Consider the following 16,702-nt stretch of genomic DNA (forward strand, 5'->3'; position numbering starts at 1 on the left):
CACCAACAGACAGGGTCATATGAGGAAGGTGTCAAAGGAACACCAACAGACAGGGTCGTATAAAGACGGATGTCAAGGGGACACCAACAGTCAGGGTCATATGAGGAAGGGTGTCGAGGGGACACCAACAGACAGGGTCATATGAGGAAGGGTGTCGAGGACACACCAACAGTCAGGATCATATAAAGACGGGTGTCAAGGGGACACCAACAGACAGGGTCATATGAGGAAGGGTGTCGAAGGGACACCAACAGTCAGGGTCATATGAGGAAGGGTGTCAAGAGGACACCAACAGTCAAGGTCATATGAGAAAGGGTGTCGAGGGGACACCATCAGTCAGGGTCATATGAGGAAGGGTGTCGAGGGGACACCAACGGTCAGGGTCATATGAGGAAGTGTGTCAAGAGGACACCATCAGTCAGGGTCATATGAGGAAGTGTGTCAAGAGGACACCATCAGTCAGGGTCATATGAGGAAGGGTGTCGAGGGGACACCATCAGTCAGGGTCATATGAGGAAGGGTGTCGAGGGGACACCGACAGTCAGGGTCATATGAGGAAGTGTGTCAATAGGACACCATCAGTCAGGGTCATATGAGGACGGGTGTCGAAGGGACATCAACAGTCAGGGTCATATGAGGAAGTGTGTCGAAGGGACATCAACAGTCAGGGTCATATGAGGATGGGTGTGATGAAGTCACTCACAGCCAAGGTCATATGGGGATGGGTGTGAGGTAGTCACTCACAGCCAAGTCATAGAGGGCGAGTGTGATGAAGTCACTCACAGACAAGGTCATAGAGTACGGGTGTGAGGAAGTCACTCACAACCAAGGTCATATTAGGACGTTTGTCAAGGGGACACTAACAGACAGGGTCATATGAGGAAGGTGTCGAAGGAACACCAACAGACAGGGTCATATAAAGACGGATGTCAAGGGGACACCAACAGTCAGGGTCATATGAGGAAGGGTGTCGAGGGGACACCAACAGACAGGGTCATATGAGGAAGGTGTCAAAGGAACACCAACAGACAGGGTCATATAAAGACGGATGTCAAGGGGACACCAACAGTCAGGGTCATATGAGGAAGGGTTTCGAGGGGACACCAACAGACAGGGTCATATGAGGAAGGGTGTCGAGGACACACCAACAGTCAGGATCATATAAAGACGGGTGTCAAGGGGACACCAACAGACAGGGTCATATGAGGAAGGGTGTCAAGAGGACACCAACAGTCAAGGTCATATGAGAAAGGGTGTCGAGGGGACACCATCAGTCAGGGTCATATGAGGAAGGGTGTCAAGAGGACACCAACAGTCAAGGTCATATGAGAAAGGGTGTCGAGGGGACACCATCAGTCAGGGTCATATGAGGAAGGGTGTCGAGGGGACACCAACAGTCAGGATCATGTGAGGGAGGGTGTCGAGGGGACACCAACAGTCAAGGTCATATGAGAAAGGGTGTCGAGGGGACACCATCAGTCAGGGTCATATGAGGAAGGGTGTCGAGGGGACACCAACGGTCAGGGTCATATGAGGAAGTGTGTCAAGAGGACACCATCAGTCAGGGTCATATGAGGAAGTGTGTCAAGAGGACACCATCAGTCAGGGTCATATGAGGAAGGGTGTCGAGGGGACACCATCAGTCAGGGTCATATGAGGAAGGGTGTCGAGGGGACACCGACAGTCAGGGTCATATGAGGAAGTGTGTCAAGAGGACACCATCAGTCAGGGTCATATGAGGACGGGTGTCGAAGGGACATCAACAGTCAGGGTCATATGAGGAAGTGTGTCGAAGGGACATCAACAGTCAGGGTCTATGAGGATGGGTGTGATGAAGTCACTCACAGCCAAGGTCATATGGGGATGGGTGTGAGGTAGTCACTCACAGCCAAGTCATAGAGGACGAGTGTGATGAAGTCACTCACAACCAAGGTCATATTAGGACGTTTGTCAAGGGGACACTAACAGACAGTGTCATATTAGGACGGTTGTCAAGGGGACACTAACAGACAGGGTCATATGAGGACGGTTGTCAAGGGGGCACTAACATACAGTGTCATATGAGGACGGTTGTCAAGGGGACACTAACAGACAGGGTCATATTAGGACGGTTGTCAAGGGGACACTAACAGACAGGGTCATATAAGGACGGGTGTTACATATGTAAGAAGTCACTCACAACCAAGGTCATATCAGGACGGGTGTTACATATGTAAGAAGTCACTCAAAACCAAGGTCATATTAGGACAGTTACCAAAGGGACACTAACAGACAAGGTCATATTAGGACGGTTGTCAAGGGGACACTAACAGACAGGGTCATATGAGGACGGGTGTTAAGAAGTCACTCACAACCAAGGTCATATTAGGACAGTTGCCAAAGGGACACTAACAGACAGGGTCATATTAGGACGGTTGTCAAGGGGACACTAACAGACAGGGTCATATTAGGACGGTTGTCAAGGGGACACTAACAGACAGGGTCATATTAGGACGGTTGTCAAGGGGACACTAACAGACAGGGTCAAATTAGGACGGTTGTCAAGGGGACACTAACAGACAGGGATCATATGAGACGTAATGCCGTCAATACAGACATCGGGGGATACCAAGAAAACAATCGAGTAATATTGAACACCAATTTCATAATTAGTCTAATTAGGTGGTCATAATCCTTGTTTCCATAATATTTCCAGACATATAGAATATTTATTGTCGCCTTAAACTATTTAATAACATGTGATACGAGTAACCATATTTTTAGCATAACTGATTTCTTCTGTTTTATGCCCGTATCACAAATATCGCACGGCGCATTCAAAACAACGGTATTGTGACGTCATAGATGAAATACGTCACACAATCCTCCCAGCAGTAAAACAACAAAAAACATTAATTACATCCCTATAGTAAAATGGAAAAAGAATTATCATTGATCCATTTTCTCACAAAGTTGATATTGATTTGATAACAGAATATTATGGTCATAAACATGCAGAACACATTGAATAGAATACATTGAAATGCCACTCACCAAAATGTCCGTAGTGGTTTTTGATACATTGATCAGATAAGTATCCTAAAAAGATTTAATTCAACTAATATAACAACATGATTTATATCATTAATTTGCATCCGCTCAATGTATATCTACTTGCCAGTTTAGCAAACTGACAAGATGACACAATTGGTAAGAAAACATTCAGTATTGAATCACTAGTCAAGACATTTACATATTTGTATGTGACTCGGATAGAATTGTTCTTACATGTTATACTCATAGCGATACAAATTTTCGAGAAGTGTGTCCTATTTTTCTAATATTTGGATAAAGAATCGTAAAAAAGACACACAAGATATGTTTTATGGTAAATTGATACATGGACTCGATAAACTGCAATTACATATGAATATTACTACTTGGAAATAATGAAATGCTTTACATCTATAATACAATCCCTTAGTTTAGGCAGGATTTAATCAAATGATATAACGCTTTTAGTTTAAAATATTCAGCATAAAGTTCAAGTACATAACGTTAGGTTGCTTCAGAACAAAACCTGCGTACATGCTGTCATAAAGATAAAGTTTGTATAATGTAAATAAGAGCATAAAACTGTAGACTAATGTCGTAATTTTGAAGAGGGGGTCAGTTAATCACCTTAAGATGTACCGCATGTATATTTTAGACCCGACATTTATCATAATAACACGCGGTGGAAACTATGTCATTTTCACAGTCTATAGACTACAGCCGCCAGGATACACAACAGGCATTCGCGGATAGGTAAATACTCACATGTCCTAATTCAGCCTGGCTATGATAGCAGTGTAAATATTTTATTACGATTTGAAATGACAAAGTTGCTCTACAACAAGTGCACGCTAGATAAATATGTCTTTACCCATACTTAGGTATCGCTTAATCACGTGAGGGTCACATAATGTACATAATTAGGCACGTTTACTAACAAATAAATACAAACACAACATTACGATTATATATAACTTATCATTTTCCTAACAGTAACATAACCAATTCATCTACATACAAAGCAATTCTGAAACCTATTTTTTTTTTTTTTTTTTTTTTCGGATCGCCATGTTAGAGCGCTAAATCGTCCCTTTCATAGTACACCTGGCTAACATAATATACTGATGATCGATATCAATTTTCCTTAATGCGCCGCTTTACAGATGGGCATGTTGTAATGTTATGTAGGTATATCTACCGTCTATATGCGATATCAATCATGTATCCATCAATATTAATATCAAATATATTTTACAACGATTGCGAAACAAATTGTTTAAGTACTTCTAACGTTGTTCTAGCATATTTTTATTCTGGCATAGGTTTTGAACAGTTACAGATATCTAGAAAAATCTTGCAACATATATGCCACACCAAAACCACGTCACTGCGACCTTCATTTGAAGTCAAATGTCAATCCGTCGCGAAATTTCATAAATAGAGAAGGTAAGACGGTTCACAAAGAACAATTTCTAGTTTCAGCTTCAATTATCACTCTTGTTTGGGCAGATGGAAGCGTGCAAGGAGTTTTAAGAGGGAATAAAACGGGGATACATGTGTCCAGAGAAAACCCACGTGGTCGGCAAATGCCTCGAATACCTTTTCACGTCCGGCCGGGAAATCGAACCCGGGTCGCCTAATGATAGATGAGGGACTACCACATGTATGACTTAAACTTTAGTTACATTAATAAAACCGTTAAAGATCGCGTGATAACAAGTATATATAATATTTGTATTTAGGATAAATACTGTTAAATGAAATGTAGCAAGGAATGATATTCGTTTTTATTTAGGATGATTACTGTTAAATGAAATGTAGCAAGGAATGATATTCGTTTTATGTATATTTCTTTTTGTGATCAACGTTAAATAGCATCACTGTCGTTGACGTTTTCACAAATAAGAGAAATTGAAATTTTAGTAAGATATTAATTCACCACAAAGTTAATATCTAGATTGTAGTTGTTTTCGTGGGGTGATTGAAATCAATTATATCGACGGAATGTCTGGCTGTTTCTAAATATTCCAACTATTAAACAGGAAATTACTCTAAAACCATTTTGTACCTTAATGTGCCTATCGAAGGTTTTACAGGGATGAATGCTTACATATTTATATCCATGGTAAACATGCTTGACATATTTTGAGTGAAAGTATTTTTCTTGAATCAGATCGAGCTAATTAACTTTAAGATATCTTAAGCAAACATAACAATATCCATACAAACATGTCCTGTTGAACATAACTCTCAGATAAAACTATCAGTGGTTAACAAGTTTATCTAACTTATTCAAACACTTTACGATATTTTAATGTCCATGGGATCTGTAGCTAGTCATATGCTCCATTACGTATAAGATACATGTATCATAAGCCTTTGATTATGTAGTTACCCTTTGAGAGTTAACCGATTAATTATAAACTTGGCATGTTCTTGATTGATAACTTACATGAATGAACATATAGACAAATACAGACCATGGATACTAGGCGCTCCCCTTAAAACATATATGCATTCGTTTTGTTTTCAGGTTCGTTAACGGTATACTCTATTTGAAGTTTTAGGGGTATATATGACATGTAAAAGTATGATTTTCGTTGTTATCCTCTTTGACTACAGCTTTCCGTGTATTTACAGACCTAAACATCGCGCCAGCATGTCAGTGTAAAACACAAACGTGCTCTAATGGAAACGCTAACGTGTTACGATAAATGAATGGTATCTAAGATCTCCGTATGCCCATTTGAGCTGCCATCACTGGTATTTCCGTAGTAACGGGCGTTTTGGCATCACCTGCGGTTGGAATATTGGAAGTTTCCATTCAAATATCTTTCATTAAAGAACAGCGTGCTCTATTTAGTTATCAGTCAGTCATTAAACATATTCATCGTTTGTCTGTGAAAAGCAGTAAATACACTATATTTAACTCAAAATGTCCCTACCGTGTCTTTGTCGACCTCATGCCTCATAGCAAACCATTTCTTTCAGCTCCTTCCATTACAACAACATTAATTATACTACGTTGTTATGCTGAAGGTTTTTTTTATAATAAGCTTTCTTGTTTTGGAACACAGCCCTTCACAATAGAAAATAGAAAAATATCTGCCAAAATCTCCGAGAATAACTCGTTTTGAACCGAGGCAGAATGAGACAAATTTGTTGATGGACCTACGTTGAGTTCTTTTCATTTGCAGTGGCAACATGGTATGTCTGTTACGTTTGCTGGACTCATTAGTATATTGTAAAGCACCATGAGCTAATGAGCGTGCAGCTTTTTAAAGAGTCTATTTCAGATGTATTGAGAGTTAGCCTATATCACCGACACCGGGCCAACACATATTAAACCTAATGTACAGAAATTCAGTAAATATTCCCGTTTTGTAACAAAGTCGTTTTAAAATACAAATGAAACAACTATCGTCCGCGCAATGAAGTACAGGGAAATGTTAATTTGGAATTTATTAATTTATATAACGACTGTCTATATCATGTGAAGATCCAGTTAAACAGATAGGTAAAACGTCGTCGGACTATTACAGATCAGACACGACTACATGTTTACTGGTTCTGGCTCCTTAAATGGTCGCGTCTCAAGCATTGCAATGACTCGTAGGAAAATGACATTTGCTGTGCAACTAGCAGGGGACGCAGCCATCAGGAAGTTTATCCAGTTACGATAGTGTGTCGCGTATGGGGAGAAGATAATTACTGTACACACCCTGTAGCCATTGCGATTGATAGTGATCACCGTAGTATATGGATTAGTATTGTGGTATCTCAAGATAATTTTCAACAAATTAAGGATGTTAATGTCAAACATTTACTGCACTGAAAAACAGAGAAAATTATTGAGTGTATACAGATGTAACTAAAAATAGATTTAGTACTGTCACCATCTCTCCGTGTACTAAGTGTCCAGTGTTAACTGGCGATGCCCTTCTTTCGCATTTTAGTCACATGAGATGACCTTTACCTACATCTGATGACCTTCACCTATATCTGATGATTTTAGCCACCTCAGATGACAATCAGTTCCGAAACAAAATTGTATCACCACAACACCAAAGCATGTTCAGTACTTGCTTGCATACGTCCTGAAATGTGGTGTCATATCATGTGATAGATGATAATTAAATTGTATTTAATGGTTCGTTGGGATATGATGTATTACTTTGATAAAGCCAGCAACTTACATAGCCTAAAGCTAATGCACAATTGTGTGGAGTATACATCAATTCTATTTATAACATCGTTTGACACTATAAATGTTATATTTTTGATGGGTTGTTGATTTTTCACTCACAAGATACATTCAGTCTTACATTCGCAAAAAAAAAAAAAAAAAATATCCCTGATTCCACATATTTAACATTTTCATGACTTTTGCAGTCTATACATAGCTTCACGTAATAGTTCTATCAAAGTGCCCCCGTGTATTGATAAAGGATTCTCTGTGTCTGGCCGATACTTGGACTAACATTGCTTTAGCAAAAAATAACACAAAATATACACAAAACCGTAATTATAAATAACTCAAAATGGATTAAATGAGGTCAACAGATTGACAACTTAAAGATATTCATAGATACCAATGGAAACGTCAAGGATACGCAAAGTAATACTTGTTCCATACCGACATATGGTCTCTGCTTATCCACGACATTTGTCATTTAAATCCAGTAGTATCATGCGTTTATAAAATTGATAGCCAGACTAGTGGTCCCAAAATCGCCAGGCAAATGACCTAATAAACATGTCGAATTAATTTATCCTCCAAGAAATTGTATAAAAAATCATTATTGCATTTTTTTTTCGGCGGGTTTGAATCTAATGCAGATTCGGTATCTATGATAAGTTTTGTACAGAGGTAAGTAAAACGGAATGTGCAAAGAAGATATACAAAGGGGAAATTTATATGACGAATGTGGTTCGAGCTCCGAATTAGCACTGGGTATCAATATCGTGAAACAAGTCCCCATTTAGAAGCACTACTACACAAACTCTATGCGTGAGGCTTATTAGTTTCCTCTCGCAATTGCAATAATGATATATTTCGTCATCGAAAATATGTGTAGATTGATTACACAAATTGTACTGATATTGGTTTGACCTTCGACCTAAATTGACACGACACAATTGAACAATTACTGTTTCAAATCTATATTTCCTTTTGCGGTAGATGTTAATTACATGTTTATGAATACATCAAATTTAATTCAGCGTTTTATGAACGTAAATGGTGTCACCTGATTTAGTTATGTCACAATTCTCAAAGAAAAATGATCAAAGTGACGCTAGACTTTCTGATCCTAACAAGGATTTAAAATAGCTTGAAATCAATAGCTTATTCGACTATGATTGTTATCGTTCTGTTCCGCCAATCCTCGTTTAAATGACAATAAACGCTGATTGAAAACAGAAATCATCATAAAATAAATACACAAATTGGAAAGCATTTTCATAAAAATCACACCTACGCAAATAACTTACATACTTACCATGATTCTGTATATATGAGGTACATGTAAGTTCCTAATGAGCCACGCGAAACGTGACGGGATCGCAGGCGGTGTGATAACAAGGCAGAAATGAGACTTATGTGAATAAATGAATGAAAATAAAAAGGATGTGCCTTATTTGTGACTCATTGAAATAGACAATGATTCCAACGTTGTGTTCTCGCGTCACATAGACTTCCCAAGTGGTAACTACTCTGTTAAGTAACTCAAGGACCAAGACACGGCCGACAAAAAGACGAACCAGTAATTCAAACTCAAAATCGAGAAAATGACCATAGAATATGAAAAAAAACAGATAGACATGGAAACCATTACCAGAGTACAGGGAAAGCAAGACCAAGAGTTTGGGGGAAGAGAGCGTCCTCTGTTTATAGCGAAGAAACCTCCATTGAAGAATAATCGTATATCTACATGAACATCTCAAATACTAATCCTGAAGGAAATGATTATCATTTTACTGTGTGTCAGTCTGACCCAGAACCTGCAGCTTGTTTGCTGCTTTCGTAAGATATATATAATTGCAACAAAAACAGCAGGGCAGGGAGCGGTGGTTAAATGTTCATTAATTAATGACCCGAGAATTCAGTCAGAAACACATTAGCTTGTGTCGGCATACTATTTATCAATGACTTATATCGTATCCATCTTTGATACTGCAAAGTAGCAACGATAGGGTATTATTATTGGCACTGATGGCAAGAGTCCTATTGAACTCGTGTCATCCCCCATGGCCAAGCATCCAAATGATATTTGATTGATTGACCCATTATCTGTATATATAGTAAAACTTCTTCATATCTTTTTTTATATATATATCAAAACATTGAAAACCTTCACACCATCAAACCAGGATGACAAAAACGCTAGTTACAAGGAAAGAGAGATGTTCGTAGGCAGGAATGTAATTAGTGGTAAGACTGGCCTAAATACATAATACCACAAAATGGTCATTCTGTCTAAATTATGACAACATACCAGCCTAACTAGAATTAGCTCGCTAATACAATTATATACAAACAAGATGATAATCTTTCCGTTGTGATCTACCGTATGGCTCGGTCTATAGTAATTTATGACATCAAAGTAAAAGTTACGTAAATCAGTATACGACAGGATCTTATAATCAAACACATTTCAAAAGTGTGACGTATATGTGCATAACTTGAAGCAAACAAACAAACTTACATGGGTAGCAAAGACATATGAATGTATGGAATGAGTTAAGTAGCTATATAATTTGAAAGATCCGTATCCTAACCACAACCAGCAATTAGAAATGGTTTCTGCAAACTATTCGAAAAAGTCTGCTTGTACATGTCAAACGAACAGACGTGTTCGACAGCTCGCAAAACAGCTTCCAATTGTTGTATGTGTTAAGGTTAGATATCTCTTTCGCAATAACACATATGTAGCTAACAAAAAAGGTAAAGCACAGTGTCGTTTATTCTTTATACTTAAAATAACAATTATCCGGTCATGGTACATTTTATACCTGTCTATTCATACATAAATCTTACAGTCATGCACTTGACATATCTGAGGTTATACTAGCAATATATAACTCTAACATTGATACACCAGACATAATGTACGGGCTATATTCTTTATACATCAATCTAACAATGATACACCAGACATAATGTACGGGATATATTCTATACACCAATCTAACAATGATACCACAGACATAATGTACGGGCTATATTCTTTATACATCAATCTAACAATGATACCACAGACATAATGTACGGGATACATTCTTTATACATCAATCTAACATTGATACCACAGACATAATGTACGGGATATATTCTTTATACATCAATCTAACAATGATACACCAGACATAATGTACGGGATATATTCTTTATACATCAATCTAACATTGATACACCAGACATAATGTACGGGATATATTCTTTATACATCAATCTAACATTGATACACCAGACATAATGTACGGGATATATTCTTTATACATCAATCTAACAATGATACCACAGACATAATGTACGGGATATATTCTTTATACATCAATCTAACAATGATACCAGACATAATGTACGGGATATATTCTTTATACATCAATCTAACAATGATACCACAGACATAATGTACGGGATATATTCTTTATACATCAATCTAACAATGATACACCAGACATAATGTACGGGATATATTCTTTATACATCAATCTAGCAATGATACACCAGACATAATGTACGGGATATATTCTTTATACATCAATCGAACAATGATACACCAGACATAATGTACGGGATATATTCTTTATACATCAATCTAGCAATGATACCACAGACATAATGTACGGGATATATTCTTTATACATCAATCTAACAATGATACACCAGACATAATGTACGGGATATATTCTTTATACATCAATCTAACAATGATACCACAGACATAATGTACGGGATATATTCTTTATACATCAATCTAACAATGATATACCAGACATAATGTACGGGATATATTCTTTATACATCAATCTAACAATGATACCACAGACATAATGTACGGGATATATTCTTTATACATCAATCTAACAATGATACACCAGACATAATGTACGGGATATATTCTTTATACATCAATCTAACAATATTACCACAGACATAATGTACGGGAAATATTCTTTATACATCAACCTAACAATGATATACCAGACATAATGTACGGGATATATTCTTTATACATCAATCTAACAATGATACCACAGACATAATGTTCGGGATACATTCTTTATACATCAATCTAACAATGATACACCAGACATAATGTACGGGATATATTCTTTATACATCAATCCAACAATGATATACCAGACATAATGTACGGGATATATTCTTTATCCATCAATCTAACAATGATACCACAGACATAATGTACTGGATATATTCTTTATACATCAATCCAACAATGATATACCAGACATAATGTACGGGATATATTCTTTATACATCAATCTAACAATGATACCACAGACATAATGTTCGGGATATATTCTTTATACATCAATCTAACAATGATACACCAGACATAATGTACGGGATATATTCTTTATACATCAATCTAACAATGATACACCAGACATAATGTACGGGATATATTCTTTATACATCAATCTAACAATGTTACACCAGACATAATGTACGGGATACATTCTTTATACATCAATCTGACATTGATACCACAGACATAATGTACGGGATATATTCTTTATACATCAATCCAACAATGATATACCAGACATAATGTACGGGATATATTCTTTATACATCAATCTAACAATGTTACACCAGACATAATGTACGGGATACATTCTTTATACATCAATCTGACATTGATACCACAGACATAATGTACGGGATATATTCTTTATACATCAATCTAACATTGATACCACAGACAAAATGTACGGGATATATTCTTTATACATCAATCTAACAATGATACACCAGACATAATGTACGGGATATATTCTTTATACATCAATCTAACAATGTTACACCAGACATAATGTACAGGATACATTCTTTATACATCAATCTAACAATGATACCACAGACATAATGTACGGGATATATTCTTTATACATCAATCTAACAATGATACACCAGACATAATGTACGGGATATATTCTTTATACATCAATCTAACAATATTACCACAGACATAATGTACGGGATATATTCTTTATACATCAACCTAACAATGATATACCAGACATAATGTACGGGATATATTCTTTATACATCAATCTAACAATGATACCACAGACATAATGTTCGGGATACATTCTTTATACATCAATCTAACAATGATACACCAGACATAATGTACGGGATATATTCTTTATACATCAATCCAACAATGATATACCAGACATAATGTACGGGATATATTCTTTATCCATCAATCTAACAATGATACCACAGACATAATGTACTGGATATATTCTTTATACATCAATCCAACAATGATATACCAGACATAATGTACGGGATATATTCTTTATACATCAATCTAACAATGATACCACAGACATAATGTTCGGGATATATTCTTTATACATCAACCTAACAATGATACACCAGACATAATGTACGGGATATATTCTTTATACATCAATCTAACAATGATACACCAGACATAATGTATGGGATATATTCTTTATCCATCAATCTAACAATGATACCACAGACATAATGTACTGGATATATTCTTTATACATCAATCCAACAATGATATATCAGACATAATGTACGGGATATATTCTTTATACATCAATCTAACAATGATACCACAGACATAATGTTCGGGATATATTCTTTATACATCAACCTAACAATGATACACCAGACATAATGTACGGGATATATTCTTTATACATCAATCTAACAATGATACCACAGACATAATGTAAAGGATATATTCTTTATACATCAACCTAACAATGATACACCAGACATAATGTACGGGATATATTCTTTATACATCAATCTAACAATGATACCACAGACATAATGTACGGGATATATTCTTTATCCATCAATCTAACAATGATACCACAGACATAATGTACTGGATATATTCTTTATACATCAATCCAACAATGATATACCAGACATAATGTACGGGATATATTCTTTATACATCAATCTAACAATGATACCACAGACATAATGTTCGGGATATATTCTTTATACATCAACCTAACAATGATACACCAGACATAATGTACGGGATATATTCTTTATACATCAATCTAACAATGATACACCAGACATAATGTATGGGATATATTCTTTATCCATCAATCTAACAATGATACCACAGACATAATGTACTGGATATATTCTTTATACATCAATCCAACAATGATATATCAGACATAATGTACGGGATATATTCTTTATACATCAATCTAACAATGATACCACAGACATAATGTTCGGGATATATTCTTTATACATCAACCTAACAATGATACACCAGACATAATGTACGGGATATATTCTTTATACATCAATCTAACAATGATACCACAGACATAATGTAAAGGATATATTCTTTATACATCAACCTAACAATGATACACCAGACATAATGTACGGGATATATTCTTTATACATCAATCTAACAATGATACCACAGACATAATGTACGGGATATATTCTTTATACATCAATCTAACATTGATACACCAGACACAATGTACGGGATATATTCTTTATACATCAATCTAACAATGATACACCAGACACAATGTACGGGATATATTCTTTATACATCAATATAACAATGATACACCAGACATAATGTACGGGATATATTCTTTATACATCAATATAACAATGATACACCAGACATAATGTACGGGATATATTCTTTATATATCAATCTAACAATGATACACCAGACATAATGTACGGGATATATTCTTTATACATCAATCTACCAATGATACACCAGATATAATGTACGGGATATATTCTTTATACATCAATCTAACAATGATACACCAGACATAATGTACGGGATATATTCTTTATACATCAATCTAACAAGGATACCACAGACATAATGTACGGGATATATTCTTTATACATCAACCTAACAATGATACACCAGACATAATGTACGGGATATATTCTTTATACATTAATCTAACAATGGTACCACAGACATAATGTACGGAATATATTCTTTATACATCAACCTAACAATGATACACCAGACATAATGTACGGGATATATTCTTTATACATTAATCTAACAATGATACACCAGACATACATTGTAATGTACGGGATATATTCTTTATACATCAATCTAACAATGATACACCAGACATAATGTACGGGATATATTCTTTATACATCAATCCAACAAAGATACACTCATGACTACCATTTTCCTGTACGTGTTATGGCATAATACTCCTCGAAATACTGCTATAATCAGACGCAATCTATGATATTGTCCAGCAACAAAGGATCTTAATCCTAGTACAGAACTAGTCGTCTGAGGGCTATAATTAAACATCTAATGCGAAATGCTGTACCAATTATATGTGAGACCTCTTTGATAGGCCGAGGTAAAATATTTAGAGCAAATTTACTTTTCAAAGGGTTTTGTAATCGGGACGTTTCTTATACTACATTTAATCTAAATATCATTGAAATCTTTAATTTGATCAAATTCCTTTCATCATGGGTTGCTCAATTTGTTTGTTTTAATTTATGATTTTAATCATAGGTTAGAAACGTTCTGATTTAGATGTAGTACATGTCTGGGTCCTTTGAACTGCGAGTAAATTGTCATAGTTTCAATGACCCTATCAATACATTTCAAAGGTGGTCCACCCTCAATAGGCAGACGACAATGGGCCTACGTTAGCAGGTGGAGTAACGGGCAGGCTAATGGTAGGCCTACCAAATGTTTCCATCGATAAGGATAGATGATTAAATACCATACAATTAGGATATGTTTGTCTGACCTTGGATGAAATATGCTTATTGGGAAAGATTACCCGATTATACTGTTGATGAATTGACCTCGGTAGGAAAGCGTGGACTGTTGTGAAGGAGGAGATATACTTCAGGTAGAATTTGTGATTTATGGGGAAATTCAGGACAAAACACACACCATGACAGTTAAAGTATTCAGCTTGCAGAAGTGACCACCGGGCTACATAAATCTAAATATCTAAGTCTTTTGTTGTATTTATATATATGTGTATTGACTGTCTCGTGTTGTATATGGATAAAAATAGGGAACTGGACTCTAGGTACCGAATATACATGGTCATAAGTGCGCCGTGTGTGTCTGGACGGTGGGTGTCCCGTGTACGAAACTACACTCAATTTGACTGACGTGTTAAACCAACATAAATATAACACTTGTGACAAGTTGGTTAAAAACGTGAAGAGGTTCAACTCACAAGATTTTGCATACCTACATAACAGGAATTTCCTGGCCAGTCATCCGTCAAAATGTTTAGGTTCTATAATATAAAGTTAGAAATATACATCTTAACAACACATCTATATAGGTGACAAACACGTCATACAATGTACTTTTGTTAGGGGTTTAATTCAGTGGAAGCTGTGCAGCGTCTCCGATAGGTGGTATTGTGTAGCCAACTAACAGGTTAATTGAAGTGCAAAATGATTAATATGCTCTCGGCTGCCCTATGTATGGTAGGTCTCTATACAGTCTAATGTCTAAATATACCCAAGATAGTTCCATAGTGTGTCTATCGAGGGGTGATGACCAATGGGTGTACAGTTGTGGCACAATGACATGCCAGCAATACCTGATTATATTCTCACACCATCTACTGTGAACTGGATGTTAATTTTTTCATTCAATTAAGTATTCAGTCCCCTTTAAAAAAAAAACAACAGCACACGTTTGAGATATTGTAATCTGACTGATAAGTTAAATGTCATTACTCCAGAATTACATGCATATATATGTACAGTATAATAAAAATAGAATTTTCACATACCTGGTTTGAAATATTGGTAATAGTACAACAAACGACACAGTCTTCGTTTAACGTAAGCGATTTCAGTTCAAATACAAACTTTACAGTATCATATTGTAACAAAAATACTACACTATCTTATAGTAACAAAATATCTCACTCTCATATAGTAACAAAAATATTACACTATCATATAGTAACAAACATACGACACTATCATATAGTAACAAAATACTGCATTTTATATAGTAACAAAAATACTACACTTTCATATAGTAACAAAATACTGCACTTTTATATCGTAACAAAAATACTACACTTTTATATAGTAACAAAATACTGCACTATCATATAGTAACAAAAATACTACACTTTCATATCGTAACAAAAATACCACACTTTCATATAGCAACAAAATACTGCACTTTTATATAGTAACAAAATACTGCACTTTTATATAGTAACACATTTATTACACATTCATAAAGTAACAAAAATACTACACTTTTATATAATAACAAAATACTGCACTTTTGACCGGGTGGGGTGTGCTGCTGGATGTCTTCGGCAGTATGCTTCAGTGAGGTAGCACTATAAATCGGCAAAAGTTCCGGCCTATCACAAGGAG

This window comes from Pecten maximus, chromosome 12, assembly GCF_902652985.1.
Source record: "Pecten maximus chromosome 12, xPecMax1.1, whole genome shotgun sequence".
Taxonomy (NCBI): Eukaryota; Metazoa; Mollusca; class Bivalvia; order Pectinida; family Pectinidae; genus Pecten; species Pecten maximus.